The following is a 21,041-nucleotide window of genomic DNA, read 5'->3' as shown; positions in this document are numbered from 1 at the left end:
TGACCTCAATGGGCCAATTTTAACACAAGGAAGCAGGAAGTGGTAAGATCTGGGGTGAACTGGAGAGTACAGACCCTTTTTGGTAATCCAAATGGTAAAAATTATGTGTTCATGGCCACACTGGCTCTCCCTTCCCCGGTCTCCACGGCCCCTCAGGGTTGGACGTGTGATCCACGGCACGTACGGCAGCCTGGTTGCTCTGAGACACACCCAGGAGGATCCCCTTACTGTGAATGCAGGATGCTCCTCTACCGCATCGCACCAGAGAGGCTACAAAAGAGTTCACTGATGCCACATCACTGACTCCCAGAAGCGGATAAAACCTTGAAGGTCATAGTCTACACACTTCCTTGAGGCTATGGTCAGTGCAGCCTTGTTGAACAGTCCCAGGTACAGAAGAAAGACAGGGGGAAGGGAAGGCAGGGATGGGGGGAAGGCCAGCAGTCAGGGAAGACGGCTTTCTTGTGGGATTTTCATTTTTCATAAGAACAAAACTGAAACGGGAAGAGAGGTCGTGTGAATGAAAAAAAGGCGAAGTCCTCCGAATCACATACCTTCTATGGAAGTGTCTCTAAAACTGCACATACTGATCAAATACCAGGAAATCAGGCACGATTTCTGAAAATTCTCGCACAGAGTGCTGAGTTCACAGCACCACTGTTACGTGTTCCTTCGGCAATAAACTTCTGGGCAGCTGGTGGCCTCGTTAACCAAGCTGGCACAGGGAAGGGCTGCCACGGCTAATATGATATGATGTGTGGTATCTTTCTCCCAAGATCTTAATTCATCCCAGGAACCAGTTTAACTAAACTCATCCCAGAACGGTTGTAGATTATAATTTCAGTCTGGGCAGCACGACAGACGCAGAAAATGTCCACCTGAATGTGGAATGGAACATTTCTTCCCAGAGAAAAGAACTTGCCACTCGGTCCTGCCCCATCTGGGGTAAGAATCCTTGGGAGAGGACAGCCAATTCCTTGATTTTACTGCATTTTAAATACCACTTCCTTCAGTTCAGTTGCTCAGTCGTGTCTGACTCTTTGCGACCCCATGAATTGCAGCACGCCAGGCCTCCCTGTCCATCACCAACTCCCGGAGTTCACTCAAACTCACGTCCATCGAGTCGGTGATGCCATCCAGCCATCTCATCCTCTGTCGTCCCCTTTTCCTCCTGCCCCCAATCCCTCCCAGCATCAGAGTCTTTTCCAATGAGTCAACTCTTCGCATGAGGTGGCCAAAGTACTGGAGTTTCAGCTTTAGCATCAGTTCTTCCAAAGAAATCCCAGGGCTGATCTCCTTCAGAATGGACTGGCTGGATGTCCTTGCAGTCCAAGGGACTCTCAAGAGTCTTCTCCAATGCCACAGTTCAAAAGCATCAATTCTCCGGCGCTCAGCTTTCTTCACAGTTCAACTCTCACATCCATACATGACCACTGGAAAAACCATAGCCTTGACTAGACGGACCTTTGTTGGCAAAGTAATGTCTCTGCTTTTCAATATGCTATCTAGGTTGGTCATAACTTTCCTTGATCTGCTAAATTCCCAAAGAGGCACATCAGATGGAGATGAGTGGCTGCCACGCATTAGGGAACAGTGTGGGAAGATGCGCCTGTAAAAGCCAACGGGAGAGATCCTCGCAGTGACGAAACTGTTCTTCCATCCCCGATGGATGCTCGTCTCTCGTCTGGATGGATGAATCTCGATATCCTCATTGTGAAACTGTGCTATGATTTTTCAAGATGTTACCACTGGGGAAACTGGTAGAGAGAGCAGTGGTCCCCAGCCTTTTTGGCACCAGGGACTGATTTCATGGAAGACAAGTTTTTCATGGACCAGGAGGAGTGGGATATGGTTTTGGGATGATTCAGGCACATTACATTTATTGTGCACTTTATTTCTATTTTTATTATATCAACCCCACCTCAGATTATCAAACATGAGATCTCAGTGGTTGGGGAGTCCTGGTATAGAGTACACAGTATCCCTCTATATTATTTCATGCAACTGTATGTGAATCTACAGTTATCTCAAAATAGAAGTCTATATTCCTTTTTTAAAAGGGACATCCAAATCTGAAGGCTACAAAATCCTAGACTAGTCTTTACTACAATTGTGCTAAGTAAAGAGCAAATGGAAGTGATGGGTGGGTCTGTAAAGTCGATCCGAGCTTGCTCTTCCTCCAGCAGCTCCCCACCTTCTGATCTGACGTGTGCAACCTGAACTCAGCTACACGGGCTGGGGCACTTGGCAGGTGACGGATTCCAGAAATGGCTCTGGGTCTCTTTATCTCATTCATTCTCTCTCACACTCACTCACATACATACACATTCAAGTAAGCTATTTTATATGAACAACCACACCCATCTGGATTAAAACTGTCCTGACAAAGAACACCAATGTAACAACTTTCTAGGTCCTACAGCTTCCAGGCAGGCACAGAAAGGAAGTGATCTCATCAGAGAAGACACACAAGGTCTGTAGGAATTGGTTAAGTTTGATATTCAAACCCCATGTACAACAAAGTCTCAACAGAATTAAGCTCATTTCAGGTGTTAAGTGGGGCTTCCCTGATAGCTCAGCTGGTAAAGAATCCGCCTGCAATGCATGAGACCCCAGTTCAACTCCTGGGTCGGGAAGATCCCCTGGAGAAGGGATAGGCTACCCACTCCAGTGTTCTTGGGTTTCCCTTGTGGCTCAGCTGGTAAAGAATCTGCCTGCAATGTGGGAGACCTGGGTTCAATGCCTGGGTTGGGATGATCCCCTGGAGAAAGGAAAGGCTACCCACTCCAGTATTTTGCCCTGGAGAACTCCATGGACAGTCCATGGGGTCACAAAGAGTTGGACACGACTGAGCGACTTTCACACTGATGTTAAGTAAATACTTCAAGGCAAACCCCATTTAACTAGGAGGCGGAAACTGCAGCAGCAAGGCCCTAGACAGAGCTGTGAGCTGAGTTTGGGGCTTGCCTCCTGCCTCTCTTGTTTGGGGCAACACACCTCATCGTCTTTAGCTCTTTCCCTCCGGTAGTTCATCTCTCCCATCAACATCTTACAAATCTTACTAAATGCCTACTACGTGTGAAGCACTCTTTTAAACAGTTTAAAAGCCGTTTCTAATTTAATCTTCCCAATAACCCTGAGGTAAATATGATTAGTGATTCGAGGTTAAGGGACTTGCCCAGAGCTACAGATCTCAACAGTGAAGCAAGGATTGAATCCAGGTGTGTCTGGCTCTCGCTCAGTATGTTATCCTGCCTCCTGGTTCCATGCTGGTCTCCAGGGTGTCCAGAGCACCTCCCCGCATTGTAAAAAGACAGCAGGGACAAAAGCCTGACATATACTGGGCATCTTATATGCCTGACACAGGCTCTCTCTTTCCAGCTCAAATAACCCCTTTGAAGGTATGCATTCTCTCTATTTTAAAGATTAGCAAACAAAACCTGAGAGAATTTGAGGGCTCTTGAAGACTTTTTCATTTCACTTTTACGTAGCAGATGAGGAAACGAGAGCCCCAGAAAGATTAGGTGGCTTGCTGAAGGACACAAAGGACACAAAGGTGGTTACTGTCACAGCCGAGGTCTGGCTGCCAACCCACCACTCTCTTTCGCCGCATCTAACCTCTCGCTCTGAAAGGAACCAACATTATTAATAATAGAGCAGGAATGCGAGGCACTTTGCTAGATTAGATGCTTTACGCACTCTCTCCAACTCTGAGGGAGGGGGTTCCCAACACTGCTATTCCAATCAGTGCTTTCTTACTAACATGGACCACAGAAGGGGACCTCGACTTAAATGTCACACATCAGTTCTACAAGGTGGTTAACATGATCCTCTACACACAGACGAATGGATATCACAGGAAGAAAATATGGAAAGACTTGGAAAATCTGTCACAGAAGGCACAAAGGGTCTCAACAATGTAATCAAACGATGCTTTCTGAGCGCCTGTGTGCCCTGACAGTCTGCCAAGGGCTGGGCCCCACCGAGAAAGACAATTCAGCCCCTGAATCAAGGAACACTCACCACCGGTGCATGGGTGACGCTTCTTGCTACAGAAGCGTGTTATTCTGAAAAAAAGCAATGGTCTTGACATCAGAAAATCTAGACTGAGAGCCTAACTTCACCATCCATGAATCAGGTGCCCTGGGCGGGGGGAGAGGGGGAGAGAGGTGGGGGCACGTGAATGAGAGTGTCTGGGCCTCTCTGTCAATGAGGGGGGAGAGCTGGCATCTTCTGGGCCGAGATGCTGTGAGAGGCGAATGGACCAAGACGCCTGAGGGACCTGACGCGGGATAAACACCCAGTAACTGCTATTATCAGTTCTTCTCAAATCCTACACTTGAAGAGAGCACATGTTGCTGAGAGTGAAACTGAAAAGGAGACAAATGGGGAAACGGAGGTACTGGTCCGAGGGCACCGAGCTCAGGTGCACGAGATGAGCACGCCTTGCAGACCAACGGCCATGCTGCAACGGCGCCCACGGCAAACAGCCCGGTATTGTATGTCCCTGAAAATCTGCCAAGACGGTAGTTCCTCCGTTAAGTGTTCTTATCAAAAACACAAAAACTATATAGTAAAGTAAATACAGAAGGTGGGAAGGAAAAGAAGACAAGATCATGAACAGCCAACATGATTATTGTAGCGGGAGGCACAAACTGTTGGGTGTTAAGACAGGCCACTAGGAGGTATTACACAACCTGGGGAATAAAGCCAACATTTTCTAATAACTGTAAATGGAGTGGAATCTTTAACAATTGCATTAAATTTTTTTTATTAATAAAAAGTTAGTAAAAATATCCAGCATCTACCACTAACGTAAGAAGAGTAAATTTACAGAAAAGTTAACACTGAAGAGATGACAAGGTTGCTGCTGCTGCTGCTAAGTCGCTTCAGTCGTGTCCGACTCTGTGCGACCCCAGAGACAGCAGCCCTCCAGGCTCCCCTGTCCCTGGGATTCTCCAGGCAAGAACACTGGAGTGGGTTGCCATCTCCTTCTCCAATGCAGGAAAGTGAAAAGTGAAAGTGAAGTCACTCAGTCGTGTCCGACTCTTAGCGACCCCATGGACTGCAGCCCACCAGGCTCCTCCATCCATGGGATTTTCCAGGCAAGAGTACTGGAGTGGGGTGCCATTGCCTTCTCCAGATAACAAGGTTATGAGGGAGGAAAAATTTGGGAATAAGTGCTTGAATGAGACCGAAAGGCACCAGAAGGCATATCAATTGTTTGCTGTAGCCATTAAGACTCCTCTACAATTGATACCTTTGTTTTCACAGAGGTTACATTTCGTCAAAACTCAATAACAATGTCTTTTTATAGTTAGCAGGACAGTTCCTGAACAACAGCAGGATTACTGTAACACTCACAGTTACAAAGTAAATAATAAAGAACATTAAGAGAAGGTAAAAATCACACTGTTCTGACAAGGGGAATTAGTTATGTAAATAAGGAAATGCAAAGCCTGTCAATCTGCATGCACTCTGAATAAGCATGAAAAAAATTCAAGTCAATAATAAATAATCTTCTAATATTACAAAATTCCCAGTAAGATGTGATAAATCTGAAACCATTCTTCCTGGTCACTAGAACCCCCATCACGTACTATTTGAAAGAGGATTCTTTCACCTGCTTTGTAAAGTTAAGTAAGTACGTAGTATGTCATTGGGTAAAGAAGCCGCCTGCCAACACAGGAGACGCAGGTTCAGACCCCAGGTTGGGAAGATCCCCTGGTGGAGAAAATGGCACCCCACTCCAGTATTCTTGCCTGGAAAATTCTAAGGACAAAGGAGCCTGGTGGGTTACAGTCCATGGGGTCACAAAGAGTCAGACATGACTGAGCATGCATGCATGCATGTCACTGGAGCTCACAATTAGCTTGTTTTGTTTTTCCTGTAAGAAAATACCCAAGAGTAAACAGAGGCAGGAAGCAACCTGGGAGTTTTGGTTCGAGACTTGATTTTGGCATTAAGTAGGAAAGCTGTCTTTTAGCGTCTGGATTTCAGATATTCAAACTATAAAAGGGATTAAAAAAACTCATCTTGCCCCCTCAGAGGTACCCTGTAAGAATTGCCAAGTTAAAGAGGAAAATATGCACCTTTAACTGTATTACATGTTGTATTAACAAAAGTGATGATAATAGTATCATTATGAGCAACAGATGCATTCCAGAAGTCTGGGCTTAACTGCCCCTTTGGCCTTCTCTCTGGATTATCTGTTCTTATTCAAAGACCTAGTTTTTTTTTTACAAAGATAAACAGGAAAGTAATAATAATAAAGGAAACACTAACAGTAATATACAATGAACCAAAAGCAAACATAAACAACCCTACGATCCTCTGCTAATAGAATTCTATCACTGTTCTAAAAATAAACGTGATTCAAAAAACCCCAACCAAGTCATGTGATCCTTTTTCTAACCCTGGAGGAAAAGCAGGACAGGTGGAATTACATTTGAGTTTTACAGACTGCAAACCTGAAACACAAGCCTGAAAGAGAAAAGTCACCCATCCTACTTCCCAGCTAAAGCCAGGGCCATTCAACCCTCTTTCTGACATACTTTGCTATTCATTCTCCTGGTCTAGGAGAGTTACAAGGCACCCCTATTTTCAAGGAAACTCACTTCACATAATGTCCAACTTCCAGGCTGATGAAGTAATGGTATCAGTAATTTGCCACAGCTGGCAACCTCTCTGTAGCATAAGGAAATTCTTCCACCCAGGAAGCTGTGCACACGAGCAGAGAGATGGTGACATCTACTGGTGAAAGTGTGCACTGCAGTGGAAGCTGAGTGCTTCAAGATTTGAAAAAGATCGGTAATGTTAATAGGGGTGGGTACAAAGGGGTCGGAGAAGGCAATGGCACCCCACTCCAGTACTCTTGCCTGGAAAATCCCATGGACGGAGGAGCCTGGTAGGCTGCAGTCCATGGGGTCGCTAAGAGTCGGACACAACTGAGTGACTTCACTTTCACTTTTCACTTTCATGCACTGGAGAAGGCAATGGCAACCCACTCCAGTGTTCTTGCCTAGAGAGTCCCAGGGACGGGGGAGCCTGGTGCTGACTATGGAGTCGCACAGAGTCGGACAAGACTGAAGCAATTTAGCAGCACAAAGGGGTTAAAGGGGTGGGTACAAAGCAAAAAACATATGGAATAGAGCAGTAGGGGAAAGCCAGCAAGCACTGGGATGTTCTAAAAATGTGACTCATGACCACTTTGGGTAATCACTTTTGGTAAAAATCCTGACTCCTTTCTTTTAGACCAGTTTTAAATCAGTCTCTTAGAGAACAAGTTTTCTTTGGGAATGTATCTCTGATTTAATAATGAGAATCAGTGGCAAATCCCTGGGGAAAGGTGTTTAGGTCAGTGAAATTTACTCCACGGATGATGTTTCAAGAAAGGAGGGGAGAGAGGAGGGAAAGAGAAGGAAGTTAACATTTATGAAATGCCTATTGTGTTGAAGGCACTTTATAAACATGACCATGCTTAATTCTCACTCCCACATGAAAGTTATCCTATAGGTAATAGTATTATCTCCGTTTTACAGTGAGGAAACTGAGGCACAGAGAGAGGAAACTAGCCCCAAACTACTCAATAAATGGTAAAGCCAGGATTAGAAACCTAAAGGTCTGACCGTATGATCTAAACACCCCAGGCACGCAAACCACCTCAACCAAAATCAACACCTACTACCCACAGGCATAATATATTTCCTTAGAAACAGACACCATTTCACATTTAAACGCAAGTGAAATCTAACACTTTTCCTGTCCAAAAACTTGGATGTTGAGAGCAATCAATAACACACAATGAGTTGTGTCTTTACAATACAATAAATTACCATTGATCAGCCTTCTCCTCGCTGAATCATCTTCTCAATGCTGTCAACACTTCCTTACACTGTCAGCTCAAAATCTCAGTAACATTAGCATCGAATTCCAATGGTGAGATGAAGACAGGAAAAGACAGGCTTTCTACTCAGAATTATTGGTGCTTGGAGAGAACATGTCATCAAAGACAAAAGATGCTCAATTCTGTTGTATTTCGCTTGAGTGATGAAAAAGCACTGGGATTTTTAAGTAAATGTGGTCACATTTGGGGAGGGAAATGATATAAGTACTACATTTCAGGGAATGAGAAAAGTCCTGCACTATCTTCCTTCTTTCAAAGGCACTAGGCTACAAAAGCAAATACTACTTTCAGAATTCTAACAGACAGTGTCTCTGGATGGGGGTGAGAAAATTGGCATAAACCTTTTCCCTATCTTTCTCAACATTTCATCTCCCAGGAATATGGATTACCGACCTGCCGAGAGTCCATGTGAGAGAAAAATAGGAGAGGAAGTGGAGAAGAAAGACTGAAGAAAGGATCTGAGAGCTCAAAGGAAGAAGCGTGAAAAAAGATAGGTCTAGTTACACAGACCACAATTCAATGTCGTGGCTGTGGATTCAACAGAAAAAAAAAAATTACACTTACCGCAACTGAAAATGGAAAACTCTACTTTCTAGAGTAATAACTAATTCCCATTTTAAAGTATTTGGAAGCTTCTGATTGAGGACAAGTAAATGATACTAAACTTATAGTTGTTTTTCTTTTCTGACTTCAGACTTAGCAACATTAAAGTAACTGAGCAAATCTGGCTTCAGGTGTAATGAGATTCAAATTAAAGAAATTTCAGGTTCTGATTACAGCAAGTGGGAATCCCAGACCTCGAGGAATTCCTTCAGTTCTTAATACCAACCTGGCAACATTCTGGAGCATCTAACAATGTTTATTGGGACACTGATTACGCATGCTCCTGTGACACAGGTGTTATGGCTAAATTATAATTTCATTAGTTTATATCACCAGCCCAAGACTGTAGCAGAGAGATATCGCCAAATCAGTGTATTCATTGTTAATAAAAGACAACATAACTACAAAAAAGAAAAAAAAAGTTACAGATATTTAAAGTATGTAACTTGCTTCTCAAAACTGAAAGGCTACAGCTATTAAATACCTTAAAAAACAAAGGTAGCAATTATAAAAGTTTTGATCTATTAAGAACAGGTTTACAAAGTGATCAACTTGAAAACCACTACAAACAACCTAAACATCTATCAACAGAGGACTGGCTGGATAAACTATGGTACTTCTTCATGATATAACGCTAAAACATCAGGAAAAACGAAATAAGGACTATCCCTGTATACTGCTGTGGAGTGATTCCTAGGACATAGAGTTCAGTGACAACAGAAAAGCAGATGACAGTGTGTATCTTTATCTAAGAATGGGATATCTTATGTGTATCTACTTAACCAAGAATGGGATATCTTGATGTGTATCTACTTATCTAAGAATGGAAGTAGAAATATTCAGGTATTTGTATACCGTTGGCGAGTAATTCTGTTTTGTAGTTTGTCTTTGGAACCAATTAGTTTGTATAATTATAAGGGGAAACAATAAAAAACAATCTAAAAACAGATAGCAAATGAGAAATAGCATGAGATGCTGAGGAAAACTGAACACTGGCAGGGTATTTTATAGCTTTAAAGAATTATTGTTCTTAATTTTTAAACGTATGATGATGATATTATGGTTATTTTTTTTAAGCGATCTTTTATAGATTCATATGGAAGTATTTAAAAATGAAATATGCCTGGAATTTGCTTCAGAATAACCATGCAGTAGGAGTGATAAGTAATAGAAGAGGAGGATTAGAGGAAATAAGAAGAGCCATGAGTTGATGGGTGTTAGTCGAGTGACAGGAACTTCATTAGAGCCTGTCTTACCAATGGAGGCAGGAATATTTGAGGATATGCATTTTAAAAACTCATCTTGAAACAAATGGACAATAAATCCAAAGATAGAAAGTTTTAGGAGTGTTTCTTTTACTTCCATAAAATGGCAGATAAAGTTTCAAGTTGTAGATACTTGGGTTCCCAGAAAACATTAAGACGCATCCTTGCTGCTGCTGCTGCTGCTAAGTCGCTTCAGTCGTGTCCGACTCTGTGTGACCCCATAGACGGCAGCCCACCAGGCTCCCCTGTCCCTGGGATTCTCCAGGCAGGAACACTGGAGTGGGTTGCCATTTCCTTTTCCAATGCATGAAAGTGAAAAGTGAAAAGTGAAAAGTGAAGTCGCTCAGTCATGTCCGACTCTTTGCGACCCCATGAACTGCAGCCTACCAGGCTCCTCCTCCATGGGATTTTCCAGGCAAGAGTACTGGAGTGGGTTGCCATTGCCTTCTCCGAAGAAGCATCCTTAGGAGTATTAATTTAAACATGAGCAAAGCAAACATTTCTGCCACCATATCAATCATGAATTTAAATTATAAATAAGACAGCAATAATTCTCATCACTCACCAAATGTCTAATTTCTAAAGAGTACAGCCAAAAGCAAAAAGTGCCATCCAATAAAAAATGAGTAGCTGACTACGTCCTGACAGTTCAGGAAAGCTTAACAAAAGCCCAAAGAAATCTCTACTTAACAATCTGATTTGAAGGCCTGATCCAGGAAAGAATGCTTAAGATAGTCTCATAAAATCAGAGGTTTGTGTCACCCTCTAGGGAAAAAGTCAAGGCTAAAATGTATCCTTCACTACCACAGAAAGCCATCCAAATGGTTTATAACTATGCACAGAATCCAAACAGTCGATCTTGTTCAGGTTCTGCTGATCAAATTAATTTTGAATTAACAGTCTGGTGGTTTTGTATCCTGCCGGACCCATTATCAGACAACATCAGAGGGCTGTTAGCTCTTTGTGCTGCACTGGATTCTATTTTTAATTTTCTCTGATACATCAAGGAAAACAATCTAAGAAGGTGCTAACTAGTTCCAGAAAAACAAAAAGGGGCACACTGGGAACTAATTTACTTCACCTGAAGGGCACACCATTGCCTCGTGCCCCCTTCCTCACACATCCACACCCACGATCCGAACACCACGACTTATGACTTCTGTCCATTCCACACCCCTTCTGCCTCCACACACACACACCTCCCTCCCTCTCCATGTGTCTCAGCCTGCAGGGCCCTCTACCTCCTCCAGCTGCAGAATTTCTATTCATCTTTCAAAACACACTTTAGATGAGATTTCTTGATGCTGTCCTTGGGGTTCTTTTTCCTGAGGTTCTTGCTCCCTCTTCTGGGCTCCTACGGCATTTTTTTATAAGTACTTTATGAACAGAGTCCCTTGGACTGCAAGGAGATCCAACCAGTCCATCCTAAAGGAAATCAGTCCTGGGTACTCATTGGAAGGACTGATGTTGAAGCTGAAACTCCAATACTTTGGCCGCCTGATGCAAAGAGCTGACTCATTTGAAAAGACCCTGCCTGATGTTGGGAAAGATTGAAGGCAGGAGGAGAAGGGGATGACAGACGATGAGATGGTTGGATGGCATCACCGACTCAATGGACATGAGTTTGGGTAAACTCCGGGAGTTGATGATGGACAGGGAGGGCTGGCGTGCTGCGGTCCATGGGGTTGCAAAGTCGGACACGAATGAGCGACTGGACTGAACTGAACTATGAACAGAATTTACCAGAAGAGCCTAGAGAGAGGCCAAAAGAAGGTTAAGAGGACAGGCTCTGGACCTGAATCCTTGCTCAGCCACTTACGATCTGTACAACTTTCATCAATGACTTACTCCCTTTAAGCCTCAGTGTTCTCATCCATAAAATGGCAATAATATTGCCTACCACCTGGAATGGTTATGAGAACTGAGCTAATGTTTATAAAGGACCTTAGACCTATGCCTGGCACACAGTAAGTTCTCAAGGAATGTAAGCTATTATTAGCACAAGGTATTGAAATTATTTGATCACCTTTTAAAGCTACACTATGTGCTTTCTCAGGGTAATGACTATATTTGTTGAATTAATTCAATTAACTAATGGCATTAAAGAATTATTACTGTTATTAATTTTTAAGAGTTAAGAGAATCAATTAATTCAGAGACTATCTCTGAGGTTAACTGAAAAGTCCGTACTAACTATAAGCTAGGCGATTGCTAGGTGTTAGGAATATGAAGATAAATAAAATTCCCAGCCATCAAGGATCTTACAGTCTTGGCTACTCACACATAGAGGACTCAGTGTACACAGACGGAATGAGTATGTGGGGTCCAGTTGCTATCAAGTCTTTTTTAAAAGAATAAGTCGTAAGAAATCTGGAAACACTATTTGAATAAACAGGAAACTTACCCTTAGACCTTATATACTAAGAACTGATAATCAGCAATCTTTGCAAAGTTACTAAGATTGAAAAGTACCGTGGTTCATCTAGGTCTGTGGAAGCTCTGGCTAACTCCATTTAGACTAAAACCAGGAAGAATTTTTAAAAGACATATCTCACTCTATTTTTTAAATTTAAGCAAGCAATATGTTAATATGGCAATACATTCTCACTGTAGAAACAGTTAAAACTGAAGTTCTTCTCCTCAAATGTAGTGACTCTTACCAAGTAGTTTCATATCCTTTTCTACCTATACAGTTGCATGTGTGCATAACAGAAATATGTAGCATGGTTTGTGGTTTTCAAAAAATGTATACAAATAATATCACACTGTTTGCATTATTCTGCATTTTATTATTACACACAAAAATTCCTATATAGACACAGGTGTCTTTCTCAGCTCTGTCCTCTGCAAGGCCCTCTCTTAACACTCTCTCTTACTGTGCTCCTTTAAAACAATAATAGCCACTGTTATCTGAACTGGTAGATTATCTGAATTCACGTCTGTTCCCCTCACCACAGTCAAGTCCAGGAGAGCCTAGGGCTGCTCTGTCTTGTTCACCCCCCTTGGTATTGAGCCTCTTTAGACGAAAATACTACAGTGTGTTTTTGGAAGGTCCATGAGCCAAACCGGGTTTAAGTTGACAGCTTTTTGTGGCTTTTATGATGGCAAATGGAAGGGTTTGAATTCTCATAAAAGCAACATTCATTTCCAAAAACGCATGTGTTTATAGACTATAAAATACAAATTTTAGAGAATATTGCATGTACAAGTACATTTTATTTATACTTTAATCACTATCATGTCTCAAAAATTAAAGGAAATCTTTGTTGTTTTTTCAGCATAGCAAACAAGGCAATTCAATTTAAAAAATGCAACAAGAATTCAGTTGCAGATGAAAATAAGTTTTTTTGTCAGTATCAAATTCTGCCACTTTTGACTGATTAAATTACTTCCCATTTGCCATGTCTGGGCAAAAAAAATTCATTTCAAACTAGCAATTGCCTTCACAGGAAGAAAGAGAGTATCTTCTTTATAACTAAATACTGCCTGCTGGGAAATCAGAAAATCTCTGAAAGACCATTAAGGGGAACATGGCAGCTTGTCTGACACATACCCCTCTCTCTAAGCTTAGTGAGGTTACTCAGAACGCTTTCTTCACTCAATGGATTGGCTCTTTCTTTGCCAGATGTCATTTAATATTTTCTTTTCTAAACCATTTATTTATTTGGCTGCACTGGGTCTTAGTTGCGACATGTGAACTCTTAACTGCAGCACATGGGATCTAGTTCCCTGACCAGGGATTGAACCCAGACTCCTGCACTGGAAGCACAGAGTCTCAGCCAGTGGACCACTAGGGAAGTCCCTGCCAGATGTTACTTTCACACATACATTTCTCTGATTTTAGGTTCCTCCAGTAAGAGTACAGGAGACTCAAAAGGGGAGTAGAGAGGAAATTTAAAAATCATGCAACATTGTTAAAATATGGATTCATCCTGATTTCTGAATTTTTATAGCACCTAGTAGGAAAGAAGGTGGCTCAGCTGGTAAAGAATCCACCTACAATGAGGGAGACCTGGGTTCGATCCCTGGGTTGGGAACATCCCCTGGAGAAGGGAAAGGCTACCCACTCCAGTATTCTGGCCTGGAGAAGTCCACGGACTGTATAGTCCATGGGGTCGCAAAGGGTTGGACACAACTGAGTGACTTTCGGTAGGGAAGAAAGAAGAAATTTATATGAACTTAGCAGGTCAGGATCATGCATAAGGTAGGTTAAAACACAGATTAACAGGTGCTGTCCCCAGATCCTCTCAGTGTGTCTGGGGTGGGGTCTGAGAAGCTGCATTTCCAGCAAGTTTCCAGGTGATGCTGACACTGCTTGTCTGGAAATTGCACTTTGAGAAACACTATTTTAGACTACTGGGCTTCCCTGGTGGCTCAGATGGTAAAGGATCTGCCTCATGCAGGAGATCTGGGTTTGATCTCTGGGTTGGGAAGATCCCCTGGAGAAGGGAATGGCAACCCATGCCAGTATTCTTGCCTGAAGAATTCCATGGACAGAGGACTATTATTACTTAGACTAAGTACCTGATTACTTAGACTATTAAGTACTTGATTTGGGATTCAGGCCATACAGCTGGAGTAGTGAGGCATTAACAACAGTTTTCATCTGATCTTTGGAAAGTTTTGGTGTAGTAGCTTATGTATGGAAGAAGAAGTGGTAGTCACTCAGTTGTGTCTGACTCTCTGTGACCCCATGGACTGTAGCCCGCCCGGCTCCTCTGTCCATGGAATTCTTCGGGCAAGAATACTGGAGTGGGGAGCCATTCCCTTCTCCAGGGGATCTTCCCAACCCAGGGATTGAACCCAAGTCTCCTGCACTGCAGGTGGAGTCTTTACCATCTGGGCCACCAGGGAAGCCCAGCTCAAGTACATCCTACCTCAATTTTCTCTCCCTGCTTAGTTTGAAATTCTCTTAGAAGAGAATTCTCTTGAAATTTTCAAGGTAACATTAGAATAAAATTTTTTTATGTCAGGATGGGGTGACTTAGACACAATGTGGACACATACAAATCCAAATGATTTAGACCAGGAGTCCCCAGATCAAATGGCTCAGACGCCAGACAGGTCAGAAACTTAATACAAGTGAATGAAGTCGACAGTATCTTGAGGAGGACTGGGGTGGTCAGATCTGAAGAGATCAGCTTCTACTCAGCTCCAGACAACCTATCAATCAAAAATGGATCTTGGCTCTAAAAAAGAACGCATCTGAGTCAGTTCTAATGAGGTGGATGAAACCGGAGCCTATTACTTAGAGTGAAGTGAGTCAGAAAGAGAAACAGCAACATCAAAACCAATTCACCAATACAAACACCAACACACCAACGCATATACATGGAATTTAAAGAGACGGTAATGACAACCCTATATGCAAGAAAGCAAAGAGACACAGATATAAAGAACAGACTTTTGCACTATGTGGGAGAAGGTGAGGGTGGGATGATTTGACAGAACAGCATTGAAACATGTATATTACCATAAGTAAAAGAGAAGACCAGTGCAAGTCTGATGCATGAAGCAGGGCACTCAAAGCTGGTGCTCTGGGACAACCCAGAGGGATGGGGTGGGAGGGGAGTTCAGAATGGGGAACACACGGGCACCCGTGGCTGATTCATGTCAATGTATGGCAAAAACCACCACAATATTGTAAAGTAATTAGCCTCCAATGAAAATAAATTAATTAATTTTTAAAAAGGGTCTCTTGGACTTCCTTGGTGGTCCAGTGGTTAAGAACCCACCTGCCCACACAGGGGACATGGTTCTATCCTTGGTCCTGGAAGATCCCACATGTCTTGGAGCATGCAAACTCTTCACTGCAGCACAACCACTGAGTCCACTCTCTAGGGGCCCAAAGCCACAGCTACCAAAGCCTGTGCTCCACAACAAAAGAAGCCACCACAACGAGAAGCCCACTCGCCACAACTAGAGAAAGCCTGCATGCAGCCACAAAGACTCAGTGCAGCCAAAAATGCAAAAAAAAACAAAAAACAAAAAACGTTTTTTTAAAAATGTAGGTCTGGGGGTTTTCCTGGTGGCTCAGTGGTAAAGAGTCCCCCTGCAAGTTTAGGAAACGTAGGTCCTATCTCTGATCTGGGAAGATCCCACAAGCCTCGAAGCAGATGAGCCCGTGCATCACAACTACTGAGTCTGTGCTCTAGAGCCCGGGAGCCACAACCACTGAAGTCCAGGTGCCCTGGAGCCCGTGCTTGGCAACAAGAGAAGCCACGGCAACGCCTGCGCTCTGCAGCTAGAGAGTAGCCCCTGCTTGCCACAACTAGAGAAAAGCCTGCACAGCAAGGAAGTCCCAGCACAACCAAAAAGTTAATTGAAAAAAAAATTTTTTTAATGCATGTCTGCCAGGGGGCCAGCGTGAGGAATCCCGCCCGTGACAAGGTCATGCGGAAGGAAGCCTAACAAAATGCAAGGACGTGATCAGGTTTCAGGGGTTCCTCCTGGAATTTCCTGAGCATCCACCCCCCAAGACCAGGGTCTGCCTGCTTTACTGTGTTATGCTTTCCACCTACTCTTCTGTCATTAACAGGGGGCTGTCCCCCCACCACCTTTTTCTGGAAAAAATTAGAGCTTTTAGATAATAAATCTCCTGGGCATAATACGAGTGTTTCAATCCAAAAACCCCTCTGATGGCTTTCTAGCCTGCCTGTAGGACTCGTACAGCTGCGCATGTGATTGTTTGAGGCCTCCTGACTGCAGGAGGCACAGGAAGCTTAAAACATCCTAGGAATGTAGGGGCTTCCAAGGAGTCAAAATCATTAGAATAGGACTGATTAAAGGTTTCATTTGTTGAGCCAATACTTGCTGCCAAATTTTCATACCTTTTATTTGTAGAGATAGTTGGTATATAGAAAAACAGGTAGTAGACCTGGTATTAGCAACATTAGATCTCTGAGTTAAGTACTTTCTTTGTTATAACCCACTGCACCTTTGTTCTACAGGAATGTAACTTTATTTAGTACTTTGAGGGTGATGCAGAGTAAAGAAAAAACACTTCTAGGGAAAAGGAGTTTTCTGGTTGATAGACAATTATCCAGGAAGAGAGCCATAAAAATGTTAACAGGCCTCTTGGCCAGAAGATAATGTAAACCACCTGAGACCTTTTGTATACAGGAGGGTATGCAAAAAGAAAGCCTTGTTTGTCTCAATGAGGGTCAGGACTGCTGCCCCTGCATAACTCTGCATATTCCATTATTTCTTTATGTACAACTTGGGGTATATAAGCTGATTTTGAAAAATAGTTTTTGGAGTCTTGCACCAATTGCTGGGCTTCCCCATGTTGTTCTTTTCTCCCCCTTTTCGGCTGAATTCCCATCTGGAGTGGGGAGGCTCACCATGTCTACTTACTTGCCCTGGCTGCTAAGACCCACGCAAAAGGGAGCCTAAGGCAGGGCACCCTTCGATATTCAAGTGGGCGCCGGTGGCCTAACATAGATGGTGCAAACCTCTTGTCTCGATACTATTTCTTCCTAATCTAGTCTTATATCTCTAAATAAATAAGTTTTCCTCGCCTATCCATCTCCCCTTCGAATCACCCTGGATCCACCGGGGGCTGGACCCCGGCATAGGTCTTTTTTTTTTTTTTAATTTTAATTTTTACTTTATTTTACTTTACAATACTGTATTGGTTTTGCCATACATTGACATGAATCCACCACAGGTGTACATGCGTTCCCAAAGATGAACCCCCCCCCCTCCCCATAACATCTCTCTGGGTCATCCCCGTGCACCAGCCCCAAGCATGCTGTATCCTGCATCGGACATAGACTGGTGATTCGATTCTTACATGATAGTATACATGTTACAATGCCATTCTCCCAAATCATCCCACCCTCTCCCTCTCCCTCTCCCTCTGAGTCCAAAAGGCCGTTATACACATCTGTGTCTTTTTTGCTGTCTTGCATACAGGGTCGTCACTGCCATCTTTCTAAATTCCATATATATGTGTTAGTATACTGTATTGGTGTTTTTCTTTCTGGCTTACTTCACTCTGTATAATCGGCTCCAGATTCATCCATCTTATCAGAACTGATTCAAATGTATTCTTTTTAACGGCTGAGTAATACTCCATTGTGTATATGTACCACAGCTTTCTTATCCATTCATCTGCTGATGGACATCTAGGTTGTTTCCATGTCCTGGCTATTATAAACAGTGCTGCGATGAACATTGGGGTACATGTGTCTCTTTCAATTCTGGTTTCCTCGGTGTGTATGCCCAGCAGTGGGATTGCTGGGTCATAAGGTAGTTCTATTTGCAATTTTTTAAGGAATCTCCACACTGTTCTCCAAAGTGGCTGTACTAGCTTGCATTCCCACCAACAGTGTAGGAGGGTTCCCTTTTCTCCACACCCTCTCCAGCATTTATTGCTTGCAGATTTTTGGACCGCAGCCATTCTGCCTGGTGTGAAGTGGTACCTCATTGTGGTTTTGATTTGCATTTCTCTAATAATGAGTGATGTTGAGCATCTTTTCATGTGTTTGTTAGCCATCCGTATGTCTTCTTTGGAGAAATGTCTATTTAGTTCTTTGGCCCATTTTTTGATTGGGTCGTTTATTTTTCTGGAATTGAGCTGCATAAGTTGCTTGTATATTTTTGAGATTAGTTGTTTGTCAGTTGCTTCATTTGCTATTATTTTCTCCCATTCAGAAGGCTGTCCTTTCACCTTGCTTATATTTTCCTTTGTTGTGCAGAAGCTTTTAAGTTTAATTAGATCCCATTTGTTTATTTTTGCTTTTATTTCCAGTATTCTGGGAGGTGGATCATAGAGGATCCTGCTGTGATTTATGTCGGAGAGTGTTTTGCCTATGCTCTCCTTTAGGAGTTTTATAGTTTCTGGTCTTACATTTAGATCTTTAATCCATTTTGAGTTTATTTTTGTGTGCGGTGTTAGAAAGTGATCTAGTTTCATTCTTTTACAAGTGGTTGACCAGTTTTCCCAGCACCACTTGTTAAACAGATTGTCTTTACTCCATTGTATATTCTTCCGGCATAGGTCATTTATGGTAGGCTCTTCCAAATTTTCAAATAAGCTGGAGTTCCAACATTTTATATAGAAGCTCTCAATTTTCAAACACAGGCAACTAACTTAAAATGTTTAAACACTGCATGCTGCTAAGTCACTTCAGTCATGTCCGACTCTGTGCAACCCCATAGACGGCAGCCCACCAGGCTCCCCCATCACTGGGGTTCTCTAGGCAAGAACACTGGAGTGGGTTGCCATTTCCTTCTCCAATGCATGAAAGTGAAAAGTGAAAGTGAAGTCGCTCAGTTGTATCCGACTCTTAGCGACCCCATGGACTGCAGCCCACCAGGCTCCTCTATCCATAGGATTTTCCAGGCAGGAGTACTGGAGTGGGGTGCCATTGCCTTCTCCAAACACTGCATAGGGCACACAAAAAGGTATGTGAGCTGCAAGATGCCAGGTAATAACTTCTGGTAGGTCTCAGAACTTTCCTCCTGCACCAGCCGGGAAGAATACACGTTGGGCAATGTTCTAATCGAGTTTAGTCACTGTGCTCATAGGCACACTCACCCCAGTGGTCATCTGCTTCATCAATAAAAAGCTCTCCTTCTCTAAAGACCTACTAAAGCCCTTGTGCATAAGTAGTTTGCCTGTCCAAATAAATTCTCTGCCAGTGATCTGAGTTTGGGAAAACGATAGCAGAGAGGGATGAGTCCTTCAAACACAGGAACTGCTGATCCCAAATTAATGATTGAAGTGACCGGAATCTCAGGATCACTAACTAGACCTGGAGACTACTGATCTGAGGATTCTCAAACATCCTGTCACAACGGTGATGTGATTTGGCACCTGGAAATTGTTTCACTCACTGAAAAAATCAGTCCTTTCAAAGATGTCTAAGACAACTGCAGAGGCAAGGTGGAATAGCAAACCTGATGATTCACGACTCCTGGGTCTACTCTAATTAATGATGGCAGCCTGGAACACTGTCTTAAGAAGGATTCTGAAGCTGAATCCTGACACGGTTGAAAACCATGACTGCCAAAGACCTAGAAGAGACAAGTAGCAGCAGACAGACCTCTTTGGTTTAACAGGTACACTTGTTTTCACCAAACCTAGCTTTCCTATAGTGTATCAATATAGCAACCCATATAATATTTTCAAAACATAAGCAGGATCAAGTCACATCTTGCCAGTAGCTTTCCATTTTACTCAGAGTAAAAGCTGAAGTTATTATTACTACACAAAAAGCCCTATGTTATTTGACTCGTTATACCTGATCTCATTTCCTGCTACAGCATGTCCCCTTGATGCCATTCCAGACATTACCATTCACTCCACTATTCTGCCAACACACTAAGCATATCGCTGCCTCGGGACTTTACACTTGCTATTCCAGCCACTCTGGATGGTCACAAAGCTCAGTCTCTTATCTTCTTACCAATGAGACCTTCCTCAACTCCTTATTTAAAACTGCAACATATTCACACACACTCACACACAGTCCCCTGCCCCTGCTTTTCCCCTTCCCTTCCCCACCAATCTCTCTCCTGCTCCATACCTTCTACAACACTTATCACTATCAAGACACACTATTTTATGTTCTTATTTTTCTTCTTCTAAAATGAACCTCCACGAGGAATGGGTTTCTGATGGTTCTGTTCACCCCTACACCCTTAGCAAAGTGTCAGGCACACACTGGCACCCAAAGAGCTAATAAATAAATGAATGAAAAAATAGATGGTAACAGCAGATGATGAGTAAATCAGTGAATAAACAAACATGATAAAAACAAAGGAACCTGGGTCCTAACATGGGTTCAGGGACTAATAGGTTAAGTAACTTCAGGTGAGTTATTCTGGACCTCAGAAGCTTGTTATCCTTAGTTGTATAAACGTTGACATTCCTGCTACTCTACAAAAGCAGAAACTATGTTATAGAAGAATGACACCATTTCCTCTGAGCCAATTAGGAAGGCAGGAGAAAGCCAGGACCAGAAAGTCTCCCCAAGTCCAAACAGAATGCCCACACTAAGCTCTTACAAACAACAACAAAATTATGATAGAATTGACAAATATAAAAACTAAATAATCCTAAAGAGAAAATTCTAGAAAAGGAATGCAGAGCCGTTAGCTTATTTTTTTCCACTTTTTTTTTTTTTTACTGACTCTACTCACTAAATCTCTGCAAACATTAACAAGTGTCTGTGGTTAAAGGAGAATGTTCCACAGCACAAAAAGGAAAAACACACCCAGTTTTTCATAGGAAACTTTGGAATGATTTAATATTCATC

General features: G+C 42.7%; 1 protein-coding gene across 1 annotated transcript in view; it reads right to left on the bottom strand.

Annotated features, from left to right (window-relative positions):
* STK4 (serine/threonine kinase 4) overlaps positions 1 to 21,041 on the bottom strand; it is a 96,088-nt gene that overhangs the window by 25,599 nt on the left and 49,448 nt on the right. The window lies entirely within an intron of this gene.

This window comes from Capra hircus, chromosome 13 (genome assembly GCF_001704415.2).
Source record: "Capra hircus breed San Clemente chromosome 13, ASM170441v1, whole genome shotgun sequence".
NCBI classification, from domain to species: Eukaryota; Metazoa; Chordata; class Mammalia; order Artiodactyla; family Bovidae; genus Capra; species Capra hircus.
Note: the sequence above shows the minus strand (reverse complement) of the source record. Positions and strands in the feature narration are given on the sequence as shown.